Source organism: Nipponia nippon, unplaced genomic scaffold (assembly GCF_047370975.1).
Source record: "Nipponia nippon isolate SJK-2023a ecotype South Korea unplaced genomic scaffold, ASM4737097v1 scaffold_1, whole genome shotgun sequence".
NCBI classification, from domain to species: Eukaryota; Metazoa; Chordata; class Aves; order Pelecaniformes; family Threskiornithidae; genus Nipponia; species Nipponia nippon.
Window position 1 is genome coordinate 33,600,001 of NW_028262290.1, and position 17,244 is coordinate 33,617,244.

The 17,244-nt window shown below is 37.5% G+C and overlaps 1 protein-coding gene across 1 annotated transcript in view; it reads right to left on the reverse strand.

Moving 5' to 3' along the window:
• Nucleotides 1-17,244, reverse strand: part of ZFHX4 (zinc finger homeobox 4) — a 152,741-nt gene that overhangs the window by 77,727 nt on the left and 57,770 nt on the right. The window lies entirely within an intron of this gene.

Genomic DNA, 17,244 nt, shown 5'->3' on the forward strand with positions numbered 1-17,244 from the left:
CAGCATGTAACAGGATCCTTTTAAATTCTGATTTTTTCAATGGAAAACTTTTACAACTCCCAAACATATTCTGTTACAGTAGTTTATTTTTTAAAAACATATTTTACTTAAACTAAGGTAGTTCCATTTCACAGGCACAACAAATATATTCCAAAAATAAGAATGACAACGTACTGCAAAAACAATCACTTTATTGGTGAGAGTTCAGTACAACTCTAAGAGTCTTTCTAATACATTACACTGGGCTGCTTTTCCCTTCAGATATCAAATGGTACAGGTGGTATTTATTTGGACTAATATTAGTTAGATTATGGCTGGTATCCTGAATTTCTTGCAGACAATCGTTTCTGTATAGGATCAAACATGTTGATTTCTACTTTCCTCTGCCTCTTGCTCCCCCTCCATCTTCCCCACCCCTATTTTAACATCTGAAAGTGGTTACTAACAAGGTGGTAGGTGAATCTTTCCAACACTATGGAGACATGACACATCTAGCATATTTTTGCAAACTCCTACAGGCTCCTTTTTTCTCTTCCCCCTTCTTTTTTTGTGTCAGCTTGATGTGGTGAATTACATGCCAATCGACAGAAAAGTTACAAGTCTGTGACTGTATTTTCCCCCACTCTTCCCTAAGCCACAGTAAAAAAGAAAATGTCAGCCCAAGCACCTGTATGTTATGGATCATCACCTGTGAAAACAAACATCATAATTAGCCTCATCAAAGCTCTCGAAAAAGTTCAAAGGAAGAGATTCCTGAGTACCTTGAGCTCTCTATCCTTTCCTCTAGTATCTACATCTAAAAACTATACCTAAGCCTTGACCTATACACAAGCAAGGCTTTTCTGTGCCAGTCAGACAGCACATCACCCTATAACACCCAAAAAGGAAAAGGCAATCCAGAATATTACCTTCCCCACTGCCCTAGATATACGGATTTGCCTAAGGCCACAGAAAAGGGGGGTGGAGACGATTTTCACAATATAACACACAAAAGCACTTTCTAGAACAGGAGATGAAATTAAAGTCCTTTTTTTTTCTTATGTAAATCAAGTAACCATTTAGACCAATTAGTATGCAACCAATGTTATTCTAGAATTTAATCCCATGTTTATTAATAAAGCACACAGGTCAACTCACAAAATAGCCTGCCTCCTTGCCATGCAAACAGAGCTTTCTTTTTGTACAGTGTACTTGGGGGGGATTCTTACCCCAGTTGGTCCATGATGAATAAAAATTACATTAATGTAAAGGAGCAAGGAGAATCTGAAAGCCTCATTTCCTTTTGTCTAAATCCAGCACTGTCCAGTGCAGAATATTGTTCGTTGTAGCTTGGATGTGTGAAGAACAGCAGGCTCTGCCTTTCAGCTTGCCTCATCAGCTGTGAGTTTTAATTTGAAGCACTTTTGCATTAAACTTACTTTTTTGCCAGCCCATGCTCACTAATGTTGCACCACCTAAAGCATTCAGCCACTACTCTCCCCCTAAGCTAGCCAAGCATATCAAGTGTGCCTGCAACACTCACAGCCTAATGAACAATGCACAAAAACAAAAGTAACAGCAAGACTTCTATTATCTGATCTTCCGTAAAACACAAAAACTGCCTTCTCTGGTACAGAGGAAGTGCCAGTAAGCCTGCAGGTGTGAGCCAGTTAAAAGAAAAGGCTTTGGCTAAATAGATTCTTTGACTGCCAGGGATTAGAGTCATGGCACCAGTGGTAACACACATCTTTTCCTTTAATTTACAAAATTTTCTCACGAGTTTTCAAGAGTTCACCCCATCAGGGGCTTTCTGAGGCCATTGAAATGTCTTAAGTTTTAATTAAGTTGGAGTTGTCAGAAGAAAGCTTTTTTGGCACAGAGTCAGGGTCATTAATTACTGCTATCTTTGTTTCTTTCAGAAAAAAGAACTCTGCTGACTTGTTGGGTTACTTATACAGCCTACATTTTCTATCCTTCAGTCCTTATTCACCTCCAAGCAAGGCTTGATTAAGCAGTTTACCAATTACTTCCATCAATCTGTTTTACAAATCCTATGGGTAATCTTAACTTCAGAAGCTTTTCTCTCTGCTGATTTGAGGTACAGTAGTAATGAAAGCAGCGTTACTGTTAGAACCACAAAGCATTTTAAAATTCTAGATTTTCCATCCTAAATGGTACTTGAATCACATTCCTGATTTTATCATTTCATACCCATCCTCTTATATGCTTGTAGCTGGATTGTCAGTTATTAGCAGACACAAGCCACACTGCATGAAACTAAGCAGAATAAACATAATTTCCTTGCTATCTTGCAATTGCGGGGTAAAAGTTCATGGTTTTTATCTATCAAATAAATACCTGCAAACAAGCTAGCATTCAAATCACAGGACATGGTATCTGCATTTGATAATAGTAGAAACTTTATTGCTAGGTGCCATTTAACAAAAAATGTAAAAGTCCAAGATAATTAAATAAAATTGTTACCCTGTAACAATTATTCACTGGCCTAAGTAAAGACTAGTTTGTAGGCTTCGTTTCTACCAGATGCATTCACATCATAAAAAAAGCCAACACCTTAGCTGGCACTAATTTGCTGCTTCATCAGAGTCTGAGATATGGAGAATGCACTGTCTGCCTCATTCCTAGAGATAATGGCCATGAGGCTCAGTGTGAAATATAATATTATATAGCAATATGCTATATATCCATTCCATAGATAAAGTGAAGATTTTGATTGCCAAGCCTGTCCTTTCTTTGCCTCTGGTGATCACTAACTTCACATGCATACACAATTAACATATATTCCTCTAAAAGAAATACACCACAGTTTGATAGTCATATATTTTCAGATACCCGGTAAATTCTTGTGTTAGATACAAAGTACAAAGTATTTTGCACAAATACCATTGTCATTATTAGAAAGCCTGATAACTATATATTTTTCTAAATACACTGCTTGTTCATTTAAATGAAGCCTGTTTTATCAAAATCCTCAAATTCCTTGAAGCCTGCAAAAGGCCTATGTTAAACTACATATTTTGTACTGTTTTTAATAAAAACACTGGCAAAATAATGTTTTTTCAGAAACCCTGACTTGGATTTCTGATTTATGGAGTATACTTTACCATTTTGAGCTACTCAGCTCAGCAAGTGGTTGCTCAGAGACTGCAAGACTTGAAATGTCTGTGGCATAGTATAAATTATTTTGATCCTCCCTTGGGTATTTACTTAATTTCTCACCCATTTACTGTACTTCACGTAAAATGGCACAAGCAAGATAGAAACTATTAAAAAGCTAGGAACATTACCAAGAACGTTAACCAGCTCTGGAAAGTTAAGATAGCTGCAACAGAGGCAATCCACTGTTAAAGAAACTACTTTGTTGCTATGCATTATGTGTCTGCCTGTTACCTCTGTTTCCTAAATCCAACAACAAAAATAACAATCCCATGGAAATTACAGTGGCTATTTATTTAGTAAAATATTGAAAACTGGTACTACAAAGAAATTACAAAAATGTGTTGAAACTTTTTATAAAATAATCATCTTTTAATTTGTGGCATTTTATTTGTAACAATTTTATTGTGGCACTGATTGCCAAAGCATCACGCAATTGCATCAGTCCTTGTTACTCTTTTCATTTTTTTCACCTTAGTTAAGACTATCTCTAACACCAAAAGCAATCCAGCCAATTTATGTCCACAGGATGAATCTGTATAGGGATACATAGCTGTCATCATATCCCTGAATTCTTTCTTTCCACATACAATCCCATTGTCACCAGTTTGGCCAGTGTATACCTGCAACTTGTTGCTGAAGTGCTCTTGAAGTGGGAAACTGGGAGAACCAAACCTCAGGGACATGGTCTCCCACCCTTATGTTTTTCAGGCTGCAGCTTCTACCAGTGTGAGTTACCTGCACTTACAGCACTGGGAATGGACACTTCAGAACTTTGGGCTGTTTTCTCTCTCCTCTGGTAAGGACTTTACCCAGCCTTTTTAGAACTCCAGCTTACTTTTATTACTTTTCTTCTGTAGTTGAACAATATCTTTAAAATCCATCTCTCTGTTTAAATAAATACACATAGAAATAAATACACTAATAGGAAAAGACCTACCAGGCTGGCAGTGTCAAAAAGCCCTTTAAGAGGCTTACATGTTTTATTCTACAGCTAAATGTGCAATTCTAGCCCTTTTTAGCTGTGATGAGAAATGGGAAACTTTAATAGCCCAGTTCTGATCTTAAATGCTGTGTGTGTGCACCAGAATGTATGTTTTAAAAATCGGAAACCTTTACATGAACACAGTAAATCAAAAGCTGTTTTAACTAGCTGATTTAACTAGGTATCAAGATGTGTATTCAACAGAGGTGGTGCAGAGTCAAGCTCTGTAAGCTGATCAACACAAATGCACAAGTACTGTGATAAAAATGAAGAGTTTGTACATCTTTTCCAAATATTCATTTCAACTTCTACTTTTCACTCTGGTCTTAGTCCTTTATTTATAACCCTTAATTTGGTTATTAGAGAAAACAAGCAACTACTGCTACATTCAATATTGCTTGGAAACAATGGATTATTCTCTTGCAATTTTGGCCCTTTGCTTGGTAGGTATAAATATATAACCAGGCTACTTGACCTGAAGAATCTCCCTCTGTCTTACTAAAAGTGCATTGTTAATACGTCTAAGTAAGGGTGAAAAAAAAAAAACAACATGGTAAAGTACCATTACACTAGTAGAACCTCCTAAATGTGATATTTATTTCATGACGAAATTTCATTTCTTTTCTTTATCAAGCAACAGGTTATAAGAATTTGAGACAGTCTCATCTACTAGTAGCAAAAATGGTCAGTGTTAGAGAGAGCGTTCAACTGTATTGGCAGCTTCACTGAAGGTCAACAAACAAGTATCTTTCAATGCTAATATTAAGAGATACTTTCATAAAGTAAAAGAGAGAGCAGTAGACCTTTTCATTTTAATAAAAATGAATTTTCAATGACATTAGTAACTAAAAATCTTTGTTGGTTGCTTCTATAATAGAAACATTACTGAAATACATATTTATCTATTTTGTTTTCTTATCAATAGGTCAATACACATATTCTGCAGTAGCTGGTGTGACATAAAAACTATAATGGATAATATCTAAATATTCCCTGGTCTGTGAAGGACATGGGCAAGGGAGATATGCTTATCTAGCAGCCGAGGATCTCACCTGACTCTTTGTGTTAACTCTAGGTAGTAAAAATGCTCTTGGATATAAGAAATAGAGCATTGGCAAAAAGGCCCAGGCAAATAAGACCCGGTTGGCTTTCTAGAATCACTAAAAGCAGAGAAAAACAGCTGGATACAAATCAAAAGGTATGCATCACCCACACTATTAGCAACTGTTTCATCCTTCTGTACCCTACTTCAGGATCCACTGTTCTGAAGGACAGTATTCCCTGTATTTCTGCTTCTGCCAAAGACAGACCTCTTCCAGAAGAGCAGACTTAGGTAAAAAGACAAGTCACCTATGCAAATTGCAGAGTAAATTATCCAGTTTCACTACTTGACTACATTAGAGTGGGGCACGCATATTAGTATATAAATATATATATATTTACACACATATACTGTGACTTTTGACTGAGTGGCTGAAAAATACTCAAACTGCAAACGTCCAAAAATCTAAATGTACAGGTAAGGATAAGTGTGTTTTAAAATGGTCTTTTTTTCTGAGTAGTCTTCTTTCAACTACTATATCAGGGCAGAACACTAACACATCCTACTACAGATCACCTCTCAATGAACTGAACCACTTGGGCTAGGGGCAGTTTATTATGGTTAGTTCTGTGCCAAGATGTCATGGTTACCAAAATATCTGACCCAGAAAAAAATGAAATTAACATGTTTGATGTGCAGAGATACTTGGTTAAACAATAACTACTGTTCATTTTACTTGCCTTGTACGGAAACATGAAAATTAAAGCTGAAAAAGACAGCAGCGTCCACCCATCCATGCAGAATGACTTCCTATTATATGCTTCAAAATTCATTGTCCAGTCTCATTTCACTATGAGAGAGCTTCCAATTACTACACCTATTCATATCTATTATTGTTTTATGACATGCCTAAAGCTGTGTGCAGTATTATATCTTATCATAGTCTGCAGAAGGGGGTCTATCCTATTTCTGTTCTATAACACGATGCAAGCAAGAACAGAACTGTTGGGAAGGGGGGCCAGCTGGTTGTTGTATCATACAGCAAACTTGTACCCAATTTGCTGCCCACTATCACCCCTAGGCCCTTTTTCAACATCACTTCTTTACAAGCATCTTTCTCCTGCTCAATATCTGTGTTTTGCGTTATTATTTCAGCAGATGTATCAGATTCCATTTGCCAGGTTGAATCCCATTTTGTGATTTCCTGTCCATATTTCTAACCTGTCCTCACTTCTTTTTATATCTTCACACTCTGTCCTCGCTGGTGTTGGCAACACCTCTCAGTTTTAGTACAACCTTCAGATTTAATGAATGGTCCATTTACCTCCCCTTCCTTAATCACATGATCAACAAATTGAGTCTTTCACTCACATCTGCAGAACACCTCTGGACACCTTACTCCATCCCCAAAATACAGCTTGCACTCCTGCAACCAACTGGAAAATTCACATGGCAATATGGGCATATTCAAGTTCATCTCAACTGCCCAAAACCTTTTGCAAAATTCTTTATCTATCCCTTAATTTAAGCAAAGATCTATGAAGTTATTTCCTCCTCATTATTTTTTTATTAAATCACGTTTTCCAAATATTTTTGCATGATTTTCTGCACTTAAATTCATTTATTCCCCCCTGGAAACTGCATTCCTGTGTTTCGTCAGTAAGTGGTCCAAGGTTCACTTGGACCTTCAGAACCCATATTCTCCTCCATGTTTCTCAGAGAACAGCTGGAAGAAGTGGAGGGAGTTCCACTAGATGGCATGATCCCTCCTTCTTCCTAAACCTTTAGAAGCCCCTGGGTGCATCCTCTCAGGACCAGGTATAGGGAAGAGGGAGAGCCAGGTCAGACTATCCACCCAAGAAGCCTGTGGGAAAGCAAGCCCAGAAGACCACTTCTGTTACTTTATCTGCATGCTCACTTTTCTTTCCATACTGTGTGAGTGTGTGTGTAGTTTAAGAACAAACTATGGTCAAGAGCTCTTTGAAGCACAGCTCCATGTTATTCATCTCCACATGAGGCAGTCAGAGGGGCCAGGCAACAGGGAAGAGGCAAGTAGCACCTGCCTGGATATTCTTGGCCTCCTGGAAATGCCTTTGGGCTTAGCAAGTGGAGACAAGAGAAAGTATGGGGTAAAAACATCAGCGTCAGAGCAATAATATTTGTTATCTTATTTCTTAATCATTGTTATTACTTCAGATAGACCACAAATCTTTATGCAATCATGAAGATATGTACATATTGAGAATGAACCAAAAACCCCCCTGTGTTCTTACTGTTCTCATTCTTCGAACCACTTTACTTTCGGTCATCTTCAACTAAGACATATGAAGTCGAGAATTAAATTGTTTTGGGGCAAGGATGGTTTATTGCGGCTTCAGTAAAGTGCCTATCACATCACTAGGCTTTATAAACAACAACAGGCAGCCCTATGGTAATTACCAAAATTACTCTTTTTTTTATTTTATTAAAGATTGGTATTAGATTTGCTTTTTCCCAATCCTATGATAATTCTTCAATTGTACTTTACTTTTCAAAAATAATTACTAGCGATTATGTAAATTCATTATCTATGTCTCTTAAGACCATACTATGCTTATCATCCAGACCTGCTGATTTGCATTTATTCCATTTTTTCTAAGTATTGCCTTACTCTTTTTTTTATCAACTATTTGGAAAAGGTCTTAATTACTTGATCTATTATGTCCTTACTCCTTTTATTTTTCTTGTCAAAGACTGATTTTGAAAGTAGCTCAGTGCATCAGCCATTTCAGAAACAGCTTTCATTTTGTTACCCTCTTCATTTATTATTGAGCTTGCCTTTTCATTCCATTATTTCTTTTTTCCTCCAATATATTTGAAATGCTATTCTTATTTCCCCTGGCTCCTTTGGCTAGTATTAACTCATTGTGCTTTTGCATTTCTTTTAACTTTTCCAAGTCTTAAAAGACTTTTAATTTTCCTGGTTGTTTCCTTCTTTCATTTTTGCCCTGGGAGAGATTTGGCATCCATAGATCTTTGAGCAGCCCCTGGTGAAAATAGAATGACTTCTTATCCCATGTATTTTCATCTTTCTCAAAACTATAGTTTAGTGCCTTTTAGAGAGAGGAGCTACAGCTGGAAAATATAATTGGGAATACCTGATTGATATTTTCAGCTGTGGTTGAGCTGTAAAACACAACAAACAATTTGACAATCCTGACTCAGTTTCTCCATCAGTAAAACCTGTATATTATCTATGTCTTCAGACAACTGTGCTAACATTTGTTTAATATCATTATATCCTCTGACTTTCTTAGTTGTCATAAACACGGAGACTGTTATGATTTTATAGGGTTCTACAATTGTTAAGTTCCTGAAGGTGAGAAATAGGCCAAATTTTTTCCTTCCTTCCACACTCAAACACTTTGAAACACCTACAAAGTGAGTCCAGCTCAAAGTAACAAAAGGCGGGGTTTTCTTGAGTTATTATATATGAATAAGATTTTAAACACTCCTTTGTGTACATTAGGTGTGATTTTCTATCTGATTAGCTGTGGGTAGCTGCAAAATATTCAAATACCTAACATGTTTGGCCATTTCCTCTATTTACAGAACTTTAAAAAGACATTGCTTTAGATTTGGTGTGTTTTACAATGCTACTGTCCTTATGGCTAGAAAAGGCATATCCTAGTAAAATTCCACCCGTCAGAATTCAGTGCTCTTTGGACAAATTAAAAATTTGCAAGGCTAGGGAAGATAAATTGAGACCAGTAGTGGAACACAAAATTCGCATTCCCAGACCTGAATTATAAACTGTTTGCTAAATAATTTGACGAATTTCTAACTTTGTTGCCACTACTAAACTGCTTAAATGTGTGCATGAGTACAGCAGCAACTGACACAACAGCCTTTATGGAGGAGGAAAATAGAATGAGACCATGAAATCTTGTATTTTAATAAGAAAGTTAGTCAAGAACAGCAGAAGTAGTCTCAGAAATTGAGTCACTTCTTTCCTACTTTCATCTCTTCCTTCTCTCAATCCCCAGCTTTGGAAGGAAAATAAAGCTGAAATTGAAAATTTAAATGCTAATTTTAAATTTATGGGTATTCAAATCGCATGTGTTCAAACAAACCCCAATGAAGTTAGTATGCCCCAGTGAAAATAAATGTCCTGATTACTCTTCCCCTTTTGAGCTCTCTGCTTTTCCAGGTGGCTGCAGTGAGATCTCTTGCAATAATGGAGTACTCCAATCTTTGATACTTAATTGTACTGGATTACTGTTTGGCAATGAACCAAGTGTTTGGCCTTGGGACAGATCATTTTATTTAACGGCTCATCACCAGAACCTCGCCAACATGCAAACAGAAATCACCATTCTGCTGCTGCCAAAAAACTGTAAGTGCACACGAGGCTAATCACACCTGGGAGACACTCGTCAATGACATATGCAGGTAAGTGAACACTTAAAGAAATGAAGGACAAAAGGCCAAAAAACACTGAAAAACTTGAAGCGATGAAAACCTAAAAACCCACAGTAAAGAGACACGTTTATCTAAAGGGAAAATCAACTAAAATCAAATCAAGTAGGTTTTTTTCATGGTTAATTACCATTACACTTAGAATACCTTGTTACTTATTGTTTGTGTAATTTAGGCTTGAGGGAGGAATATGTGAAGAGACCTGCTCCAAAAAAGTTTCAAAGAAATAATTTATGAGAGCTTACAGATAAGAGCCTTTAGATTTGACATTTTGATTTCTATAATAAATTGTTTTATTTAAAAAGTAAAACATCATGTAAATTAATTCATCCCTCAAGCAACATGTAGAAATGCCTCAGACATGTTTCAACAAATGTTCAGTCTTCAGCTACGTTCATTATAATGTTATACTATGATAGTAAGCACTCTGTAAATCAATAAGTAAAACTACACAGTGCCCAATTTAGAAATGCAGCTTCTGTCTCCTCTCATCCTTAGCAGAAGCAAATGGCATTAGTACTGTTGTGTCCTCTCCTCTACTGTGACTGCAGAAAGATTATGAAAGGCATTTCGTATGACTAGTTATGAAAGACATACAGCAGGGTACTGAAAAGTTTTATGAGGGCTGTAGCAAATATCAACAGTACCCAGGGAAGGAGAAAAACAGGCATCAAAAGTGATTGTTTTCATCTCTAAGCAAACAGGTGAGTGAGGAAAAGAAACTAAAGCCTATCAACTAGCAGAATTCCATTTCTTTCTCTTTCCTTCTTCTCCCCCTCCAAATTAGCAGCCAGGTTCTTTACTATCAAGGGAAATTTACTATTAGGCTTGCTCAAAAAAATCACCCTACCTCTTCTCTTTTTTTTTTTTTTTTTTTTTTTAATGCCTCTAATAAACACAAACATTTTGGCTTTTGTTTTCTTTACAAAGCTGCAAAGGTCCAGTTGAGAAAGATGGTCTGAATACTACAAACACAATGAGGAAGAAGGTCATTTATTTCTTAATGCCAAGAGTTCCAGGGATACTAAATAGATAGGGTGAGCCTGGCTTTTTTGACCTTCCACCTCAGGCTAGTCTTTCCCTTTCATAGGTGCTGCTTGCTGCAAGATCAGTAAGGTTTTTTTCCTTAAGTGCTAGGTAGACTTCAGATTGAAGGTGCTCATCTAAAGAAATAGACTTTAAAGCACAAAAATGAGTTTGTAATACAAACATTAAAATAAAAATTTCAAATATAAGCAAATATAGTGTATACAGTTTACTGTAGCCTTTCCTTAATCAGGAGATTTGTAAAAGAGCCTGACACATATGTACCACAAACATACATAAGAGGGAACATGTTAATACCTTTGCAGATACTGAATTTCTATAGAACACTCTGCACTAACCTAGTAGAAAACAGCATCAGGTAACCATGTGATAAAGCATGTCTGTATATTGTGATGTGCTTACATGCCTTAATGCACATACACAGAAAACAGGTGTGTACATATGTACATGTGTACACAAACACAAAATCAATGTTACAACACATGGCATGTCCTGATATTCAAATTAATGTCTTAAACTTGACCATGTTAAATATAGTTATTCTATCATCCAGTCAGAATAAAGAGCTGAAATGACAGGCTGCAGAAGAAAACACCTACTAAAAGTTCATAGATGAATCCCTAAATATACATTTATGGTAAAAATGATTGAACATATGGAGGCAATGATCAGGATCACTGGGCAGAATCTTGCATAGAGCAACATACAAATCAGAGAATCACAGAATCATAGAATTGTCAAGGTTGGAAAAGACCCTTAAGATCATCGAGTCCAACTGTCAACCTATCACTGCCAAGTTCATCTATACCATGTCTTCAAGCACCATATCTGTCCGTTCTTTAAATACGTCCAGGGATGGAGACTCAACCACTTCCCTGGGCAGCCTGTTCCAATGTTTGACCACCCTTTCAGTGAAGAAGTTTTTCCTAATATCCAACCTAAACTTCCCCTGGCGCAGCTTGAGGCCATTTCCTCTCGTTCTATCACTTGTTACTTGGGAGAAGAGACCAACCCCCACCTCGCTACAACCTCCTTTCAGGTAGTTGTAGAGAGTGATAAGGTCTCCCCTCAGCCTCCTCTTCTCCAGACTAAACAACCCCAGCTCCCTCAGCCGCTCCTCATAAGACTTGTGCTCTAGACCCTTCACCAACTTCGTTGCCCTCCTCTGGACGTGCTCCAGCACCTCGATGTCCTTCTTGTAGTGAGGGGCCCAAAAATGAACACAAATATAGCAAATAAATTGCCTTCTAGTACTACCAATAGTAATATCATAAAGATGATAGTCATTTTCTACAAATAAATCTAAAATGACCTTTCAGGCCACATACAGTCTGTGATATTTTGAAATTTACTTTCCCTGATAATTGTTTCACTGAAGGCCTGAATTTTCCTTAATTTGTCATATAGGATGAATTAAGTACAAAGACACCAATAAACAGAGACAGTGAATTAGCTGGGGTTAGAAGAAAAAGGTCTATTAGGCAGCTAATTCTTTGAACACCAGACCACGTAATTTCAAATGACTTAAACATCTGTACAAGAAACAAATACATCCCGAAGGGTCAAATCCTGCAGTCTTTACTCAGACAAAATTCCCATGGACTCATGGGATTTGACCCTTAGTTGGGAATATATACGGGTTCAGACCATCTTTTTCAAGCTCAGATGTGGAAATTCTCTTTGGACCAGAGAAGTCCTCAGGGAAGGACTTTCTGATACCACAAGCATCCAAGACACCAGTCTGGGCTAATCACTAACAGGTTAGCATCTCTGAAAAGAATACTGTCTAACAGCAGAGGAATGTGTAGTCTGGTTCTCATAAAATTTCAAACCTGGGACAAAACAGAAGAATCTGGTAGAGCTACCTCTTTTTTCATCTGAATTAATAACACATTATCAGTGTGGTAAGAAAATATGAACTGTTATTATCAAGCTTCCAGATATACAATGAAACTTGGAAGCAAATGTAGCAGTAAATATTTGCTACTGCATATTCACAGTAAATGCTGAATATTGAATACTTATTTTTCAGTATCGTTACACTTTATAAATAGTTTATGGATTATACTGTTATAAAACTGTAAAATAGGTCTAAATCTGAACAACCTTTAAAAAATAAAAAAGCCACCACAGCACAGAATAATCAACAGTTAATTTATCCTCAAGAAAATAAAACATTTTTCCTTAAAGAAAGCCAAGAAGTTCACCTGGCAGACAAAGGTAAAGGCCAAATTCTAATATATGTCAATCTGTTTGCTTTAAAAATAACTGACACAAAATTTGACCCAGCTTATCAGTACCTTGTGTTTGTTCCTGTTATTTTCCAAAAAAACAGTCAGTGATTTTTTTTTCGGGGTGGAATTTCAGCTTTAGAGGCTCAGCTTGAGACAGTACAGGCCGAATTTTCACAAAGAGTGAACAAAGCAGGCTAGTATCTGCAGGTGCTCAGCACCTCTGCAGACGCAGGTGTAATGTATATGAACCAGGGCATCTGCATTAAGCAGCTTCTTTTGAACAGCTGGTACAAAGTGCTGGCAAACTTTAGCTGGCCACTTTAGCAGGCTGATAGATTTATATATTCATCCACAGGAGAAAGAGCCCAGGGTAGCAGATGCCCGCAAAGCGAAGGGGAAGTTTGTCACCTGGGGAAAGCATGCAGAGATCAGAAGATCTAAGTACTGCTGAAGAAACTTTGCTCCCGGCAGGCTTCTTAATTCCACTTACAGGGGGTCCTCCCTAGCTGCAATGTCCTGAGGACCTACAGACTTGTATTTTTCACAGCCCTATTCCTTTTTCTTGGGAATCTTTACAGAATTAGGGGGAAAGATGTTATTAAGCATCTTTTAGCTATTGCACAGACAGCATGTGTCCAATGCCTCCCTTGGAAGAGATCCTATATGTGCACAGCAATCAACATGAAGTCTCAGTATGAAAAGGGATGGTCTATAGTAGGTCTCTGTGTCTCAAAAAAGAGAAAGGACAAAAATTTCAGAGCCACAGAAACACATCTGCAAAGATGCATTATACAAATATCAGATCTGGTAGAGAAACTACATAAGAGAAGGAACATTAAAAGCATTTTCTGACAGAGGGCAAAAAAAATATTTTTCTTATTTAAAAGTTCCTTTAAAATATTAGACATTTGTCCTGAGTACTTATTCCTAGTTGTTATATCATTTTAGCCTACTGAAAGGCAAAATAAAAAGAACAAAGTCCCTTTCCATAAACAAAATAGAGCAAAAAAATTGTGATGGCAAGTGAATCCCACTTTATCACTCTGCCTGGAATTTCTATTGCAGAAACACAAAAGACTGATTTATTTTTAAAGCATTTAAAACACATACCAACACTACTTGGAAACAGGCCAGGTAAAAAAATTCCATCAGAGCTGACACCCTACAAACACATGTTACCAGTAACCGCTATTGAGCCTAAAGAAATAAATGAAATGCTATACCTTTGGCAATGCAACACTTGGCACTTTGTCAAAGATTCATAGCAGCAAGGTATATATCTACTTTAAATATACAGTAAGCTCAGGACTATGTATTAAACACGTTCCCCGCCCCCGCCCCCCTTTAAGAGAAGTCTTTTGTCCCACTTTTTAAATTAGTTTAAAGGCTTTTTTAAACTGAAACACTATGCAACTTGTATTCCATAGTTGCCTGAAAATCATGACTATGAATTTTCAGAAAATCTAATCCTTGCAAAAACAAGCTTTTCCTGACTGTATTTAAACAATCTAGCTTTAAGAACAGGAGAGGAAGAGGACAGGTGATGGTACTTTGAGGTGAGAGAATATTTTCTTGAAAATGTTATCTCTAACAGAAGTGATAGAAAGGTTTATGAGGGTTCTGGGTATCTCTAGCAAATCACAGTCTGAAAGGCCTTCATTGTCATCTTAGAAGTCAGTTAAATATGAGGAAACAAATGCAAATTTAATATAAACAGGGGTGGTTTTCTACAATATCCATGTTGGCTGCATTTTTACCTACTCTATAACAAAACAACCTCAAACAAACAGCAATTCTCGAACAGGCAGTGATATTTCTGTAAAACACTACAAAGTGCACTTACGGAGTGTTTTACAGCAAGCGCATGGGTAGACTTAAAACACCTCAAGATCTTCTTGTATTTGGGGGTAATTTAGACTCATGGTTATTACCAGAATGTTTCCATGGGAAGAAAGGAAATAACTATAAATAAAAAGACCAGGTATCTTCTGTAAATAAAGCTTCTACTCCGTTGCTAAGAATGTAAACTCACCAAAAGACTGAGAGCAAATTTCACCTCTCTCCACGTGTACCTTTTGTGCTGGCATTTGAATACTTTGTGTGGAATACAACTGCTGAAGTCAGGAGTCAAATGTCACGTTTGTACCTCTCCTTAGCCAACATGCTGAAAAAAATCCTACGCCACTGCTACAACATGTGGAGGCACAAGAACTGAGATTTTATGGCAAAAGATAGAGGTTTGAAGGACTTTAAGAATATTCAACAGGATAGCATGTGGACCAATAGGTGAAATCACATGCATTTCTGGTGCTGACGAGAGGTGTTAATTTTAAAATCTGTTCACTAGCCTAAAGGTGCAAGGAGGGATGGCCTTTGTCCTGCTCAGCTTCTAACAGTAAATGATATCACCTTTTAGGAATTTTTTTCTGGTAATGAAAGCGATGGTGGGCTGGAGGGAGAGAGTAAGGGACATCTGGATCCTCTTCTGGAATGACAATTAGGCAGTGGTCCATATTAACAACAGGCAGCCAGTAAAATCACCCAGGCTCATGCATCAGATATAAAGTGATTACCTTCAAATATTGATTTTACAGCAAGACCGGTCCCAGAGGTTATAATGGTTGTTGCTTGTTTCTAAGTGGACAGGTTTTTGAGCACTGGAAGTGAACTCCACAAGGAACTATTACTTCCCAACATATATTTCATGCACTTTTGGTGGTTAGTGCCATGGAGACTATCCCAACAATCTGTGCCTCTAAGGGATTAGAAGAAATTATTAGGCCAAAGTGTTTTGTTGTTCCTCCTTTTCCCCATCTTTTATGTCACAATGACTTTGGACATTTTGTTAGGAGACTTAAAGTTCTCCAATTACTCTAATAAGGCCAGTGAGTCATACAGCTCTCCTACTGCATGAAGAAATTGGGGTTTGGATAAGTGCTAAGGATGTAAGGCTCAAGATAGGACAAGGTTACACTGGTTCACTACAGCATGTAGGGAAATGCACAGATGCATTCTGGGGCTGGAATGACATACCCACTTTGAGGTTTTTACACTTGTAATGTATGGATATTTGGGGATACAGCACATCTGGGCATCCAGAAGTCAGGCACAAACATGCATGCTTTTCGGCACAGCTGTGTGTGCTTCTGTGTGGCACTCATCACTGCTGTTTATTCTCTTCCTCCAGAAGAAAATGACCTGAATGCAGCCTTTCCCCAAATCTATGCCAAATCTGAGCTGCCTTTGACAGACTTGTGTCTTTAAAAATGCCAATGACAACCTGAAGCAGCCTAAGCCACCAGAGCCTCTGACAGCAGCAGGCTGCAGCAGGGCCAGGGTCTGGTGCGGAGCCCATCTCCATCACCCAGGCTGGCTCCTCTAACCTCACTCACACCTTAGGCACCTACTGTACAATCAGCCTTAATGCCCTCAAATGAGCATCTCTTGTGCACTTCCCTCAAGGGCTACAGTAATGTTTTCTACTTACGGCCACTTGTGAAGACCACTGAAAAATGGCAGCTAGTGCTGAAAGCAGCTGCCCACTTATTTAGCAAATTTTCTCACAGACAGCACTTATGCTTTTGACACTGCAGCTGCTACTAGTTCCTATCTACGTGAATCTTTAAGAATTTCTTTAGATGAAGATTTCTAACATGTCAGAACATGTTCCCTAGCACAACTTAAAAGCCTTTAACTCAGCTAAGTTGAGTTAAACTTTCAGAGAAATCTTAGGTTTTAACTTGACTAGATTCTAATATGAAAGTTTACGTTGTTTGATTATGTCATGTTTAAAATGTGCCAGCTAACATGTTCTCATCAAAGCCATATAACTAAAATATTGTTATCTACAGACTGCCTCAGTTTCTGCCTCTCCCTTCTGACTGTGTCCAACAGCAGGTTCCAGACAAGGTTTATAACTTTGGGCATCATGACCTGGTGTAAGTGGAAGTCCCTTGACCGCAAAGTTCAGCTGCCCTAACAAAAACAAAGTTTGCTGATTTCTGTGAGATACCACAACACCCATTGCATCAGCCATACTCCCACAGAAAATGGGGTGACTTGAGAAATCTGCAGGTCTATTGGAATTTACTTCATTATTGTGCTTTATGTAATTTTACAAAATTGTATTTTTTAATTCCAACCATTTGGGCTTAAAAATATTACAAGGAGGATATAAGGAAAAGGTTCCTTTTTGTCCTTTCAAAAAAAGAAAAAGTATTTTCAGATTAGAAACTCAGAACAGCATGCTTTACACTGGCAGTGATCTTTATTTCAGATATGGTAGAAAATTACAACTTCTTACTGTCTAATGACCATTACTG